Below are 18037 nucleotides of genomic sequence, written 5' to 3'. Positions count from 1 at the left end.
GTGTCCGCCCAGGTGACAACAACCTCGGTAACTTCCGGTAATAAGATCCTCTCAGGTGCCTGAGTGACGACAGAGTGGAAAAACAGGTTCGACGGTGAGAAAGAAAGCGCATTTACATCATGATTTACATTCAAAGAAAACAGGAGGAGGTGGGTAAGCGTGTTGGTAGTTTATTAACCAGACAATAAGCTAAACAGACACAGAACAGTTGGGGTTACTGACCTCTCTCTCTCATTGGGTAAACAGGATATAACCACAATGTGCGTTTGGGAATTTAGTTCCGTCTTTCAGTTCCGTCTTGACTCATGGTAAGATATTCGCCATGGTGGTGGCTTTTTGGGGCCCCATGAGTAAAGCAACAACCTTGTTCTTGGATATGAGCATTTACAAATACTAAATTATTCAAACATTATTATCTAATCTACAAAACATGAACATAAAAAAAATCTATTTAATTATTATTTGTCAGGCTATTACTGATAAGAAATTGAGCTTGTTCAAAACATTCGTCTTTAAGATCCTCTTTTTATTGGGATGTCTGAAAAGGAAGGGCGTTACATCCAAAATGACTGACCAGGAGTTTAGAAGGAACAGTGAACGCACCAGCAGTAACACATCTTCCTCTGAGGAGAAATATAAAGTGGATCTTTCAAACAAAAGTTAAGATTTGTATTGATTTAACCTCGTCTCTCGATTATTTTTTTTGTCTCTAGGGTTAGGTCATTTTAACTCGTTATTATTCCGTAAATAATAATAATAACATCTCTGCCTATGTAGTCCCTTTAACTGAGCATGTTGCTCTCAGTTTATGTTTAAACATGGAGGGAGCATATAGAATAGAATAGAATTACTTTAATGATCCCAAACTGGGAAATTGTGGTGTTACAGCAGCAGGTTATCAAACACACAATATGAGTAAAAAAAACACAATGTTAGTAAATCTAAACATAATATAATATTAAATACAAAGTAAATAAGTACTAAAAATATCAAAACTAAGAATGTGAATATACACAATCAGGATTTAACTAAGCATTACTAGTCTTAAATATGGAAGATTAAATGTAAATGTGCAGATGTGCATGTGAAATGTGATGCTGAATTAGTTAAGCTAATGTTTGTCTGCCCCAGAGTACACCACATACAGGCAGTATTAATGAATGAATGAAAACATAAACTATGTCACATTTTCATCAGTATGACACGTCTTGTACTACTGTGTGATAAATGACTTTAAAGAATACGGCATTTGTTGCCTAAAATGAAATCAGCAGTGCACATTTAATTTGTTACCTATAAATGAGCCAACCTAAAGGAGTAGTCAGCGGGTTTGAACATTTGGGGAATTAAATATTAGCACTCAGCTTCCACAATGTTGTTGTTTTTTTTTTGGGCTTTTTGTGCCTTTATTCAGTGGCGGTTCTAGACCACTTTTACTGAGGGGGCCAAACTGGGGCCAGTTGTTTTGTCAGAGGGGAACATTAAACCCAGGTGAAAAATAGACAAAGATGATCGCTTTGAAAAAAAAATATATATTATGCCAAAAATAGAGCACATCATTAAATACCATGATTTATATTTGTTTCAGTAACTGTATTTAATACTAGATTGTAAGTCCGGTTGTTGAGTCAAATACTGTGCATGTTCACTCCTTTTGGAGGGGTGGCCACAGGGGGGACCAAGCTCGGTGTTACAGGCGCACTGGCCCCTGTTGGCCCCTGCCTAGAACCGCCCATGCCTTTATTGGAGATAGGACAGTGGATAGAGTTGGAAATCAGTGAGAGAGAGAGAGAGTTGGGAATGAAATGCGGGAAAGGACAAAAGAAAAATCAAAATGAAGCATTCCTCCACTTTTTATCAACCTCTTACTTCTTCTGAAAACAACAGCATCATTGTTTTTCCACTCAAACACCCAAATTTTACATTAAATATGCGTGCACATGAACGCCACTTAAGCTCTGCAGGTTAAACCCCATTATGCTGAGGAGTGGTGGTGGCGTTGCAGTTTTCATTTATGATGGCGGTTAGTAAGAACTTTCATGAATTCATTCATCTTGGTAATTTTGTGGATATATCATTTAATAACTATTTTATTTATTAGCACACATATAAGAATACATCAAAATAGGATTAACAAAAACATGAAAGGTGTGTCAGGAGAGGTCAAGAAGCCAACAGGCTTATACAAGGGACCTCACCTCTTAAGAGACAAATAAATCAACTCAGCAAATCGAATTACACAATTTCAAAACAAAATTAAATATAAACACATATACAGTAACCTGTACACGTATTCATACACACACACACTTGACAAATACATACAATAGAAAGACTGAGAGTGTTAACCCTCTATCAGCTAAATGAAACAGGCATTGATCTATTAAAAAGGGAGTGAATGAGTGAGTTGATGAAAAACAAAAAAAAGTATTTTATATATGCAAAAGTTTGACCTCATGGATTAAATGTGAAGACAGTTTCCTTTTAAAAAATCTCTGTAGACGAAGAGCCGTTAACAACGTGTCTTTTGGAATTCCATATTTGAACCCCACGATATCTGATGGAAAACCGACCGTGTTTGGTTTCATAAAAAGGAAGATGAAGATGATCAATCTGTCTGGTAGGATATGAATGAATCTGGGAATTCAGTTTAAAAAAAATGTTGAAATGATGATGGTAAAGAAAAAGGTACGAACATATATTTATATATAAACACACATATCTGATGTATGTTGATATCACAAACTGAAAGAATGTTTAGTTTTTTGAAGAGGGGGGCAGATGCTTCTGTTGCGCTGGAGAAAGTTGCCAATCTTACAAAACTGTTTAATTGTCTAATTGTTCAACCATCTTAGGTGAATTCTTCTTTTAGGATTGTGTAGCAGTAAAACATATCTGTAAGAGACCTCATAGCAGCAGAGTTATATTTGGATTGGAGCCAAGTCTATGCTGTGAGCTGAAAAGGAAATGTGACTGAAATGTATGTCTGACATTTACACGTCAAGCTAATGTCTTCTTTCTAGCCTTTTAGAGATGTACCCAAATGGAAAATAATTTGTAGGCTGCACCTTCTAACAGAATATAAACAACGCTGTGAACATGAATACTTGGTCAGCAATTTGTCAGCCATGTGTGTTCTGTTGCCGTGTTGTCTGACCGCGGCCGAATAAATTCTTAAGATAATCCACAATCTGTTTCACGCTTTCATCATTGAACTTCTGCAGCAGAGACAACCCCAACCTAACGATGACCATCATGTTGAATTGATTTCAGGATATTAAAATAAACAAGAGAACAAATTATTGACCTGTCTGTGCAGTGAAATTGTCTTTCTTCTAAGTTTCTGATGATTGTGGTCCTTGCAGTAATTTCCTTTATGTCTTCATGATGTTTTAAAGGACAATCTGCTTTGATGCAATGCTGCCCTCTACTGGACATTCAAAGCACTTTCCATAGCATGCGTTTATAGTCATAAGTGTTAAAAGGCATGCATACATCCATAAACATATTTAACTAAATGTTCTGTTTCAATTGATATGCACTGTTCTCCATCGAGTGGCTGCATGGTGGGTCAGTGGTTAGTGCTGTTTCCTCACAGTGAGACGGTTCCTGGTTCGAATCCCTGTTGGGCAGGCTGTTTCTGTGTGGAGTTTGCATGTTCTCCCCGTGCATGCGTGGGATTAGTGTCGGTACTTTTGCTTTCTCTCACAGTCCAAAGACATGCTCAGACTCTACATTGCCCTCGGGTGTGAACGTGAGTGTGTCTGTCCGCCAGTCCAGGGTGTACCCCGCTTCTCGCCCCAAAGACAGCTGGGATCGGCTCCAGCCCCCTCAAACCCCGAACAGTAAAAAGCGGTATAGATAATGGATGGATGTTCTTCATTGACATGATTAAGTTTCAGTTCAGTTTATTGTCATTATACAGTACATAGTACAGCAGTGCTTTTCAGTGCAATTAAATGATTGTGCTTTAGCTACACACCACCTACTCAACTATATACACAAGTAAAAATCCTTTACATTATTACCAGAGAAATCAGTGCATCATAAAAAGCATAGTCAGTGTTAATCCATAAACAGAGCCATCAGTGTGAATCTGACTTAGTTTACAGCGTTCAGAGACAAACTGTGTATTCATGACAACAAGCCTCAGCTGAACATGGATCATGTGTCTCAGGCACAAGTGAAAGGCAAAATAAAAACTTTGGGTTCTCTTTGTTACAGTAGTTGAGGAACTTAATACATTGTCTTGTCACAATAGAGTAAAATAGAATACAGACTTTATTGCTCATGCATCAAATAGTCAAGAACCTGTTTAAAAGTGTTCGGTTCTCTGCCTTACATTAGAGGACTCTTTGCCAGAGCTATCTCTCATCCCCTTCCAGGTTGTTATCGACAGGTACAACACAATCTTCCACTGGCGGACCTGTGAGACACAAGGTCTCCTCTAGCTGCCCTCCTCATTTGGCAGCCAAGAAGAGACACAGGGGACACATTTAAGTCAGGCAAAATAGATTGCCTGCTCTAAAGAGTGATGAAACTCAGCATTAAAGTCGCTTTGCGGCGTACAACATTACATCACTTTTTGAGCAGGGTACTTTCAAATCTCCAGACGGTTTTCATCCCTCTATAAAAATCAGATTTATTCACCACCTTCATTCATATTTCCTCTACCTATAGTTCGTTATTAAGACGTGAGGTTAAAGCTCAATATCATGACTACAATCACACAAAATATTGAGTGTAAATATTGACTATAACAGAATATAGATCTTTAGTCATACCTGTAAAGTCACATTCATGCGTTTTACTCGTCACTCTGTCGGGCACATCTGCCAGAAACCAACGTGGATCCAACAGATTTTCTACCGTACAATCAGACAGCTGTTTTATATGTGAGAGTATTGTAGAGTATAAAGTATATGCATAGGTACATGTGCTTAGTATTGAGTGCAGACATATGCAGAGTAAGCAGGCCTGTGACATACCAGATTAATACTGTATACGGACATTCAGTTCGTCTCGTTGCACTTTGTGCATACACACAACTTCAGGAGCGTCCCAACAGCAGTCGCCAGGTAATTATGGGTGCAATGTTAACGTATGCAGCAATTTGGCGCCTCGTTCACAGCCAGTGAATTTCCAGCAGCACTGGAAGTGTCATCAAGGTCAGCAGTAGGCCACTGCAGCTCTGTAACAGGACACTCCACGCTGAGCAGGGGAGGAGGAGCTCTGCAATAAGAACAATAATGCAGGTTCAGAAGGAGCGGAGGGGGGGTTCTGGTTGGCAGTCAATCAAATATATATATTGTGTGTACAATAAAACAAAACTGACACGAGCTTACTTTTCTCAACCACTGAGGTTTTGGTTGCTGTGACGGAGTTAGCGTATTTGATGTTGCACGTGAAGTTGGACTTGCCAGGGGGCAGGGTTTTGAACAGCAGGCGACAGTTGTTGCCTGGAAAGATGCGGACTTTGGCGCGTTTCCTGAAGGGGGCGTGCTGCTCCTCCTCTGGGTCCGTGGTGTCAAAGAGTCTCTCACCGTTGGTATACTTGCAGAACGGTTCTGGTGACTCAGCGGGAAGCGCATATTTGCAGTCCATCCTGAGGTTGTGCTCATCTAACGAGCAGTAGGTTAATTGGATTATTTTCTGGGCTGAGGCCAAGCCTATCAAAGCATGACATAAAGACATCACCACATATTCAACAAAAAAAACATTAAAAACACCTACTTATGAATGAAATGTGCGGTGAACAATAATGAGAAGCTCACTCGAAGGAGAAACTCATTTATAGTTTGAGTAAAAAAACATGCAAATATCAGGAAAAATCCTGTAAAAAATCAACATGATTTAAGTAAAGAATGAGATCTTACCGAAAAGTAATACTGTGGTAAAAAAGAACATTATCCAGTCTTTCCTGCAAAAAAAAGGAAAGAATATGAATTCAGAGCAAACACCGTCAACTATACCAGAACCTAACAATGAGCCCATTCAATTTTTTCATTCATGTCTTGACCATACTGAAGTTTTTCATCAAATAAAGCTGACTGTGCTGTAAAGAGCCGGCTCAGATTTCAGAGACATGAATACCACAGTTCTTGCAGCTCAATGAAAGCCCTCGGGGGGGGGGGGGGGGTTACTGTAGAAAAGTCACTGGACCATAATACTAAACAACAGTACAGCCTCTAGTGTTCACGCTGCAAAGACATGAACTGAAAACTTCTCTGGTGAAATGCCAACATTGACACATTTCTGTCCTCAGCCTCCCTCGAGACCATGAGCTGATTGTTTGCGTCTACTTGTATTGAATATGTAAAGGAAATTAAAAAAAAAACATAAAACGGTTCAGCTCTGTTTGGTTTGCTTGATGCAAACCTACTCTCGCCTTCATTCAAATAATTTGCTCTAGTGCTGACTCCAGTGTTCAGACAATTAATTCACCCGGGCTAAGAGAAAACCAATGTGCACAATAGAACAGTTCAGTATTTTACCATCCAGCAAAGAGAGGTATATAAATCAATCTCACCTTGTCTGATGCAGTTTGAGCTTCCCTCACAGCTCTGCAGTGTGATGCCAGGGGTAGATACAGTAGAGGTCGGCTTATAGAAGAAACGGAGGAGGGAGGGAGGGTGGGAGGGGGACAGAGAAGGAGGGGAGGGGGGAGTAACTGCTGCTCCGCTGGACTTTGGGGACATCTCTCAGTATTGTAGTAGGCTTTTTTTTTCTTTTTTTTGTATTGATCTTTACCTGCTGTTTCACCACAGAACAGAGGATCACACGTCAGTACAGAAACGTAGAAGTGAATTCAAACTGCTGAATGAGAAAGAAACAGGAACTATTGTGATGAGGGTTTGATTAGCTGAGACACCTCGGCAGCTGCTCTACAGTGTGCCAGTCCAATATGTGTCAGCAGTTTTTTTCAGCCACTATTATCAACATAAATTTAAATACATACATATAAGATACGGATAAACGGATAATTCAATTGAACATGTTCATTGAGGATCTATACTACATTAACATCTGCAAAAAAAAAAAAGATTTAAAGAAACATGGATGATAGATCTTAGGGTGAGTTTTGCATGTTGTCGAGTGATCTGCAAAAAAAGATCTAATAATTACATTAATAAACTCAAATATTAGCACAGCTAGCATTGGTACCTGAGCTGAAGGAGTTCAACATAAAGCCGGCTAAATTGACTAATTTCTGTCTTTCTATTTTAGCCTTCAATCCCATTTCAACGGCTTGTTTCTTAGGGGTCAACATCAAAGTGAGGTGATCTGGATTAACATAAGAAAACCGTCTAGGATCAATAAGTCAATGATAGCATATGTCAACATTACAGCATCAACATGGCAATGATGTTCTTTAGTCAACATTAAAAATTGATTGTGCATCCTTTCGGTGATGGTTCTGGATCAACATTTACAATTTTAAAAATATATATAGATCAGACAGGAATGAGCATTTTCATTATGGCTTAATGGGAATTCTTTGTTTGTTTTCAAGTTTTATCTTTTTGGAAATGGTGGCGAGAGTCAGCGGGGGGGGGGAGACATGCAGCAAAGGGCCGTGACTTCTGCAGTGTTCTTTTCACATCACGTGAACCCATCCAACGGCAGAAGTCTCCCGCTGTGAGGGACATGTTTAAAAGAGCAACTCAGGAAAATGTCAGGGGCAGTCTGTCCTGAAATTTTCCAGAAGTCACCAGGAGTGCATGTGTGAAAGTGGCTTAAGTAAGACAGCGATGCAAAATTCTGTAATGTTGGCATATGTTGCTTGAAAAACCTTGATTAGCTTGGATCTCGTCGAATCCACTAAGCTGTAATTACTGTGTCCTCTTACTGTATCCTCCGTATCCTCTACACGCTGCTCATCCATTTTGTCAAGGTCTTTCCTGGACAGTTGCTGAACAACTGCCATATTGAAGCAGAGCAGCGTCTCTCAGGACTCTGACGGAGGCTTCAGCAGAAATCTCTAAAAGGCACAAACCACAGAACACTGAGGATGTCTGCTGCTCTGAACTATATTTCCTGTTAATTCATTAAGTGGCATTTCTTTTAACGTTTTTTCCCTTCTATGTTTCGACTATAAAAACAGAGACAGCAGGTGTAGTGATTCCTGCCAAAAGTATTCATTAGAGATGCTGTGGCTGTGATCCCTGCTGCTCCTCTGCTGGATGCTGCTGTTAAAACACAGACATCACCTATTCCCCGTCAGTGATTTACACTTTATTTGAAAGAATTATACCCTCATACAACACTAGTGTTATACTTCCAATCTGCACAAAGTCTAGATAAGTCACTACCTGTCAATGCTATTTTATGGCACAATTCTTAATATGTACTTTAAGGTCCTGAATAAAAAATGTGTCGACCCACTTCCTCCGCCCCTCCCATCCTGTTTCACTAGCAGGGTTCTGTAAGGCAGAGACAGCAGCATACGAGTGCTGCTAAAAATCTGAAAACAAGATTTTGTGATCAATTTCAAGTTATGATATGCATCTCAAAGTTGACTCTTGTTGTTTTCTGTTTGTATTTTTAGGCCACAGAAAATATTTTTTCTACTTCAAGTGAACGTCTCACTCGCCCCCTCCTGCCTGACAGGGATAAGTCTCCCGCTGTGAGGTGTATATGTGAACAGCCAGGTCAGGAGAATATCTGGAGCAGTCCTCCAGAAATGATCTAGATATTTTCAGGAGTGTAGATGTGAAAACGGCTCGTGAAACATAACATGTCAAAAACAACAAATCCAGAAGAAAGTTTTACTTTAATCTATTTTTAGGAATTTGTTACTCCACAATATATTAATATAGGGTTATATTTGACTTGTGCTTTATACATTTTCATAATGTCACATATTATGCCTTTAATTTGAGGAGAAGAATTCGTCCGGTTGCATTCACACATGCATCGCCCTCGGAAAATGACGGGACATTTTCAGGAGTGCAGTGCATGTGTAAAAAGGGGTTAACGTTTATCTTCTTAATTCATGCACCGGAACAACGTACCAACAAATGGCGGCATGACAGATCAGACATGTATTTGGCTTGTGAGACCAAAACTGGTATAAAACTGTTGTGTGTTAGTGACCAATATTACAGTTACAAATTACAAATATTGGTCAAATTTAAATCATTGTCATAAACAATAGACTAAACTTTCTATCTGGCATAGCTGGATTCACTGCTTTTATATGAACGTATTTACACCATACAACACTGACAAATAATCAACTTTTCATCAGAATTGCTTTCAAGTTGTGAAACATAAATGATCCCAAAGTATTTTACTGTTGTTCACTGTTTGCAGAATGTCTCTCTGTTTGTAAAGTTCAGGGAGTGTTGGACAGCCGGGCTGCAGACTCTACAGTCCAGGGGGGGAAATCAGTAACTGGTATCATTGATCAAGGATCCCGACTCATCTATGTTCATTACTCACAATCACTACCATTCTTAAAGCACAGCAAATGTACTGTTTTGTGCAGCTTCTTCTCATTTATGCCTTTAATTACAGTGAGCAGGAACACTGGGGGAAATAGAGTACAGAATGACTCGTACACATCTACAATGCTCAATGAGGCCCTTTTGTTTACTGTGGTTTTTAAGGTCATGGACACACATTCTTAAGTTGTGTCTCATTCAGCTTCAGCATGCATAATAGTGAGCCCTTCACCAAACAGCAGCTATGACTTTTTTTAAATGTCCTTTTTATTGTAACACGATCATACAACAATCAGAAAATATATAACCTTGAATAAATGTTTCCCCGTTAGTCCAATTTGAACAATTTCTTACACATTTTTGGCCATCTTTGAAGAGAGACAAGGCATGTTGCAAAGAGAGAGCTGGGAGTGAAATGCAACAAAAGTTCAAACCCAATGCCATTGCTATAGGGCTTTAGTTTCTGTACACTCTGCGTAAACTTTTACCACTTATGCACATAACGTAACGTACGTAACGTTGCATAATATCACGTAAGGTCACATCAACTCACGTCAGGTAATGGCAATGTAACGCAACTAAACGTAACGCAATTCAATTTAACGCAACTCAAGGTAATGTAATGTAACATAAAGCAACGTAAGGTACCATTACCTACAGCAACATAACGTAACGTAACGTAACGCAACGCAACGCAACGCAACGCAACCTAGCGCATCGTAACGTAACGAAACATAACGTAACAAAACATAATGTAACAAAACATAACGTAACGTAACGAAACGCAACAAAACATAACGTAACAAAACATAACGTAACGAAACGTAACAAAACATAACGTAACAAAACATAAGGTAACAAAACATAACGTAACAAAACATAACGTAACAAAACATAACTTAACAAAACATAAGGTAACAAAACATAACGTAACAAAACGTAACGTAACAAAACATAACGTAACGAAACGTAACGTAACAAAACGTAACGTAACGAAACATAACGTAACGAAACATAACATAACGAAACATAACGTAACAAAACATAACGTAACGAAACATAACGTAACAAAACATAACGTAACAAAACGTAACGAAACATAACGTAACGAAACATAACGTAACGAAACATAACGTAACAAAACATAATGTAACAAAACATAACGTAACAAAACATAACGTAACGAAACATAACGTAACAAAACATAATGTAACAAAACATAACGTAACGTAACGAAACGTAACAAAACATAACGTAACAAAACATAACGTAACGAAACATAACGTAACAAAACATAATGTAACAAAACATAACGTAACGAAACATAACGTAACAAAACATAATGTAACAAAACATAACGTAACGTAACGAAACGTAACAAAACATAACGTAACAAAACATAACGTAACGAAACGTAACAAAACATAACGTAACAAAACATAACGTAACAAAACATAAGGTAACAAAACATAACGTAACGAAACGTAACGTAACGAAACGTAACGTAACAAAACATAACGTAACGAAACGTAACGTAACAAAACGTAACGTAACGAAACATAACGTAACGAAACATAACGTAACAAAACATAACGTAACGAAACGTAACGTAACGAAACATAACGTAACAAAACATAACGTAACAAAACATAAGGTAACGAAACGTAACGTAACAAAACATAACGTAACAAAACATAACGTAACAAAACATAACGTAACGAAACATAACGTAACAAAACATAACGTAACAAAACATAACGTAATGTAACGTAACGTAACATTACGTAATGCAGCATAAGGTAGCACAGCATAACTGCGTAACGCTGCATAACCTTACCCCCCCCCCCAGCTGGGTGAAGTCGGTTGAGCTGATAATTTTTAGGTCATATTCAGGAAAATTCTCTGCGAGTGATTGTGTAAGTGTGATGAAGATATATTAAGCGACTGCTGTGCTACCATTGCGGTCTTTGTGAATGAAATTAAGCTGCTTCGTACCCTTTGATCGCTAGCATGTTCTTTTCCACAGATTGTCCCGACATGTTCTAGAAATGTCCAGGAGTGCATGTGTGAACACAGCGTAAATTTATGTTTATTTGCGTGTGTTATTTTTCTGCCAAAAAAAAAGGGGTGACCTGTTGGCTTAATCCATATACACCTACAATAATGATCAAAAAATGCACTATTTCATGCGAATTTCGATTTAAAAACCTACATATTCTCAATTGTTGCTTGTGTTGTACTTACTCTCTGATGTACGATGGTTTTATTGGTCCCTCTGATCTAAAATACTGCAGATAGAGACTGCATTAATTTTGTCTTACCTGCAGCCAACATCAAACCTCAGGCAGAAAAAGCATCAAGCCTGCTCAAAATGCTCTAGATTGATGAAATGATAATTTGAATAGATTTTAAAATCCTTGTAATTTCTGGTTTAGCTCAGAGGTTACAGTGTGTTGCTCTATGTACAGAAGCCAAAGTCCAGGCTTCACTCAAGACCCAAAGCCCCCTGCTGTAGCATATATCAACCCCCCCACTCGCTCCTCATAATATTTCCTCTCTCTTCAGCTTTCCTGTTAATGAAGGCTTAAACGGCCCAAAATATTGTGTTTTCATTATTTGGTGATGTAACTCTTTTGACAAACATCAATTCTATAACCAAACTGTAAACTTAAAGCTATTTTTCAAAGCATAATTGGCTGAAAGCGATGCTCAATAAAATGTACTATGAATTTATGCAAAATCCACTGATTGTCAAGGGAATGAGCTCGCAATGGAAGGAGTGCCTGCTGTTACAAAATGTACAACCAGTGAATAAACGGCAGGTTATTCAGATGTTTCCAGTCTCTAAACATCTAGACAGACAATGTCAAAAAAAAACAAAAAAAAACTCACTCACTCTGATCATGCCACCGTGCAGAAGTGTATTGCATTTGAGAAACTTCTAGAGAGGTGTAGGTCTGGTTACTTTAAATGAGCTCAAACCCTGCACAGGCCTGACATGGAGATCAGGTAAGGGAGCAAATTGAAAATACAAGTTTCCTCCATTGCCTGAGGCTTTGTGAGGCTATGACGCCCTTCACTTGCACCATTCTTTCCTGTAGATATCAACAATCCATTGATTTGTGTGGGTTTGTCATATCTTTGGCAGTGCTTCCAGGTTTTCTCCTGCAGAGGGAACCCTTTTTTTGAAGCTCCCCAAAAACAAACAGTTGGGGTGGGAGTTATAGGGTAGAAGTGATATATTGGTTGATTTGCTTTACAAGTTCCACTTCCCCTTTCTTTCAGTGAAAGAAACACACCTTGAACATTTAAAACTAAGTCACTGATAACTAGATAATGAGCAAAAAATGTCTTGATACAGCAGTTATTCTGTTTCCTTTAAACTAAAATAAATGTGAAAAATTAATTGAATCCAAAAATCATCATCCGGCAAGAGAGACGGTATGAGTTTTGGGGTTCTTTAGGAAAGCAGTCGACGTGTGCACTGTGTTAGAGTCGGGACCATTCTCAGTCTGAAGTCAGCGATGCGCTGCTGCTGCTGCTCACCATACCAGCAGACGGGCGCAGCTCCACCTCGGACAGCGACCAGATAGTCTGGGTAAGACCGCATGTCTCAACGATGGAGTAGAATAATAAGTCGAATGGGATGTGTGTGTGGGAAATCTTAACATTGTGGCGGTTTTGCATGTGTGAGAAGGATGTTTACGTAGCTGTCTGGAAAGGAGAAAATGTGCGCATATCAGAGCTCTGCAGTCTGCTGCAGCACTGAGACACTGCATGGGCGTAGTCTATCTGCATTTGGGCTGCAGGCAGTGACTTCAAGTCCAGGCCTGCTAATACTGCACTTGAGGGTGCAGTAATCTAAAAAAAAAATAATACGGTGCATTATCGCCTGCTTGGTTACTTCTCTAAATGATTAGCATCGTGTGATGTAGGCCTATGCATGCATCACTGATTGTGATCTGATGGGACTGCATGGAAACTTTCTCATCGTGTCCCATGTTGAACTCTGCCAGGTGATAACGTGGTGTGAAGGTTATTGATCTGCTCGGACAGATATCAGTCGCCATGGAGCTGCAGCTGTTCGCCACGGCCTGTCTCCTCTTTGGCAGGATAACAATGACGCATCAGTCGACTCACAGTATGTGTCATTCCTTTTATATTTACTTATATTCAGACTGTCACTGTTCAATGAGACTAGTGTAGAGAGGTTTGCTGTAATGTCTGAAAAGTTGTAGCCAAAGTCAGGTTGATGTTAGGCAATCATCTATTTATAAAAAATAAAGTATGGGTTAAATGTTGTTGTTTAAAGGCTGTAAAATGCAAGTGTTCTGAATAAAGAGTCAATTGAATATTCTCCATAAAATAATACTGCAGCAAACCTGTAATTGCCAGATATCACCACAAGGATCAGTAAAGTTACATTCAGATAATCTCATCCAAATGTAGAGGTTTTTAACAAATAAGATCATGAATTTGTTGAATGTTGTTTCTCTCAATTACAGTGAATGGACTTTGGGTATGATGGGAAATGAGCAGCCAGGCTACTGTACATTACATCATTCCCGAAGCCTAGAGTCTTTAGCATCTTAAATGGTTTCATATTCAGTTTTTCTGTGCCAAACTAAATCTGTTTAACAGAATATTTAATAACACACCTCTGAACGAGGGTATGACCACACTAAAAAACAATAATAATTATAATAAGTTACGTTTAATTATTTGTTTATTTTGCATCTTTTTCAGTGAACCCAGTGTCCACGTTTCTGTTCGCTCCTCGCGGGCCTCAGATGTTCCCGTGTCTGACATACCTGGAGCGAAACGTCAGGGTGGACTGTGAGTTTCCGGAAACCTTCCAGGTCCCCGGACCCTACTGTGAGTATCGCCAGGACAGCCGGCTGGTGGGCAGCACCTACCCCAACGCGGTCGTTTATGTTTCCACCGAGGACAGAAGGAGGAGCAACGTCAGCCTGGTCAGTCCCAACCTGTGCCGCCTCACCTGGGCCCCGCTGGCTGATGAGAGGCCTTTCACCTACACCTGCAGGGTTTACCAGGGCAACGCCTGGAAGGAGAACAGCATGGCTGTCCATCACAGTGAGTAGAGTTCACTTTGGCCTTGTTTTTTTTTTTGTTTTTTTTCAAACACTGCCTGAAACAACATCTGAATCACCTTGTGCTCTGTTACAGGGATTCTTCCAATCTGCTCTGCAATCAGTGTAATGTTCAAATCAGCGCCTTGGCTTTTGTCTGTGGTGATGTCACTTCCTTTTGCTGTGGGTCTCCTGAGTCCCTGACCTGTCACTTCCACAGGATAACAACGTCATGGACCTTTTTCATATGACGTGTTGCTCACTCTGGTTTCATGATTGGTGATCGACTCTGATTATATTTCCATTTAGCTAAAGAATAAAAGCCATGAAAATGTCTCAAAGTAAAAGATAAAAATGCACTTAATCTTGAAAAAAAAGTATGATAAACTTTCCATTTTTCAACCTCTCATTTAGAATTGGACATTTCTTGAGCAGGAGGCGTGACATATTTAATGTAAGAGACGTCACTCTCACCACTCTACCTTGATCAACATTGTCGCACAATGCTCACGAAGGGGATTAGAAGTCCCGACTTTGTAAAGGAAAAGAAACTGCAAACATGTGCTACAGTGATCATAGCTCATTTGTATTATAACAACGGCTCTATGAGGTCTCCCTTGTAAATAAGATCGACTTGGACCTATCTGTATAAACAATACTTTCGTTTATGTCCAAATAAAGAATTCATTTGTATTTTTTTAAAGGAAAAAAAAACCTTCTTTAGATTTATATTGCATCTTATTGCTATTCAGAACAAAAAAAATGAGTTTGATTAAAAGCACTGACATCCAAACTATAAAATAATAGAGAGCAGAATGATTGGATTCAGCAAAGAACAGTTATGTTGCAGCTTATTGTCTGTCAGCTAAACCTCTACATTTAATTTGATTATTTAGATTTCGAGTTTGCTCTTTAACATATAACCTATAGACAGGTATTCAGGTGGCTGAAAACGCTTTTTAGCCTACTATAAAAAATGCTCAAACACTGCCTTTCCTGCTTGAAATGCTAATCATTTCCGATACCTTCAGTACCTTTGAAAGTCTGGAAATCCGAAACCTCCATGTGAGGTTTGTAGCAAATACGTAGTCTTAAGTGCAGTGTCAGAGTTTTCCCCTTTACAGCAATAGACCTCGTACAGAACATGACTGGAATGATTGTCCCTTTGTGGAAAAGCACTTTAATGTACACCGTGTTTCACTCAGTGCTTTGATGCTTATCTGTCCACAGTAAAAAAAAAACTAAAAAAACATGCAGATTTATGAAATAACTTTGCAGCTGTGAAGTGATAGTAATGCTGCATCTGAGGAACATGTTTATCGTGCATTTCAGGTAATAACGGATGAGCAGACACATGATATAAAGAGAGGTGATTTCATTGTTTTCACAGAAATAATAATAATACTCCTGGTGCTTAAAATAAATATTGCTCTCTTGTGCAAGTACGCATGTGTAGATATACACAATAATGTATGGAAACTATACGAAAGAATACTGAAGCTTTATGTCTTTTTAAAAGCTATTTTTGCACTCTTAGACGGCTTACTTAATTATTTAAGGCTTTTACTTTGGTGTCACACTATTTTAACACTATCCACTGCACACTTCCTGTTTACTTTGCTGTTGATTTTAAAGCTAGAGCGAAGTATTGTTTGCAAACGAGAACGTGTAATTAAGAGGTCTTTATATTTTTCATATAGTCAGGTCAGCTTGTTATGTTTCTTTTATTCTAACACCAAAGGTGTATGAAATGCTATAGCAAATCTATAGTATATCTAATAAAGCTTTTGCACCATTAAAGTGTCTCGTCTCTTCTCTTCTCGGGGATAGACCCCTGCCGATACCTTTTTATTTTGCAAGACAAACACTGGTACAATTTATATTGGAGATACATTTTCTATACATTCATACTTGGTATTTGCAGGATGACAAAAATAGAGGTTGCAACAAGAAAATAATCAAATAGACTTACAAATCACAGTTCTCTTTTTGTGCCCAATGCTGTCCTAATGGTGAAGGTGCGACCTGCAGAGGGGGGTATCCTACCTCCTAACCGATGCTTGCTGGGGTTGACACCAACACAGGCTCCCCAAAAAAGCCAAATCAGCATAGAAAATGTACTTGAATGGAAGTTAACTATCTATCCAAGGTGTGTTGGAGCTGATGCCCCACAAAGCTCTCTTTACCACTAGAGGGCATTATTGTCTCTGCTTGTTCTTTCTCTGTTGGTGCTTCTAGTTTTGTTCCTGCAGAGGGAAATCTTGTCTGCACCAACATTTTGGCAGCCCCTTAAAAAAGACTTTAAATTCATTATATGGATTTAAACAATTGAGCATCCACATGCATCATGATCTGGGGTAGGCCGAATTTAATATGCATATAGCGAGAATAAAACAGGTTTCATTTAGGTATTAATAAAGGCCCAAATCTATTTAGATCCAGAGTGATAAACAGTAAACTGAGCCATCACTCATGTTATTACTTATAAATGTGCAGCGAGGGAGAGCGGCTGAATCCAGTGAAGTTTTGCATTTTGATCCTATTTGTTACATTTAAATCATCTGTTATCTTACCGATGGAAAACATAAACTCTTAATCTCACTATTTTGACACTTTCAACAATATATTACATCAAGAAGAAGAAAATTTAAATAAGCTCAACTTTGGCATACACATAAAGACATCTGAACTACTACTAATAATGAATGCTACATGTTAATGCTAATCTTTTCTGATGTGATACTGTAATGACTACTTGCTTATGATCTAATCAGCACTACTGATATGAGTTTTATGAATGGGTAAGTTTTAAGTGTGACAAAAACAGACGCAAACAGTTCAGATTATTGTTACCTAGAGGACTAATTCATAATTTTATTGGTAAATCAAAACTTTAAAATAAAAAAACACGCTCACCATCAGTAACTTATGTGGGTGCTGAATCCTCAACCAAAAAAAATGTATCAAAAGTATTTCAGGACAGCGCACCACATTGACTCTTTTTCTCTTTTTATTGCCGCAGACTCTTCGGGTACGACCCTTCTTCAGTGGCTTCAGGCAAACAAACAAACTCCAGGGTCACTCGCAGGTGACGCATATTAGTCGGCTTATTAGAGGCCAGGCTGCTCCATCAGCTCCCAAAGACATTCACCCAAAATTATACCTAACAATACAAAGGACATACAAAAACACTACATGTAAAATCAATAAAATATTTGGTCCCAAAAAATCAAAACGTGTAACATATTGTAGAATATTTATGGAACACTATTTTAAGACAGACTAAAGGGATCAATGAGTCTGTCACCCGGGGACCAGATGCAGCTCCAGAAAACCCAGCAGCATCAACCGTGGGTGTCGTGGTGGGAGGAAAAAGTGGGATTGAATATCGAGGACCCCAGGCGTGGAAGGATCCCAATTGGGGTCTGAAATAAAATTATACTTTTTGTCTGGATCTGTTTCTCTCTAAGTCATAACATAGTAAACTGAATAAATGAAAAT

At 38.8% G+C, this 18037-nt stretch overlaps 1 protein-coding gene across 1 annotated transcript in view; it reads right to left on the bottom strand.

Annotated features, from left to right (window-relative positions):
- f11r.1 (F11 receptor, tandem duplicate 1) overlaps nucleotides 1-16353 on the bottom strand; it is a 32480-nt gene extending 16127 nt beyond the window's left edge. Inside the window, exon 1 of the mRNA XM_061056530.1 lies at nucleotides 16347-16353. The gene's annotated coding sequence lies outside the window, so the exon portion shown is untranslated. The remainder of the gene's footprint in view (nucleotides 1-16346) is intronic.
- Between the last annotated feature and the right edge of the window lie 1684 nt (nucleotides 16354-18037).

This window comes from Labrus mixtus, chromosome 14 (assembly GCF_963584025.1).
Source record: "Labrus mixtus chromosome 14, fLabMix1.1, whole genome shotgun sequence".
In the NCBI taxonomy this organism is placed as follows: domain Eukaryota; kingdom Metazoa; phylum Chordata; class Actinopteri; order Labriformes; family Labridae; genus Labrus; species Labrus mixtus.
Note: the sequence above shows the minus strand (reverse complement) of the source record. Positions and strands in the feature narration are given on the sequence as shown.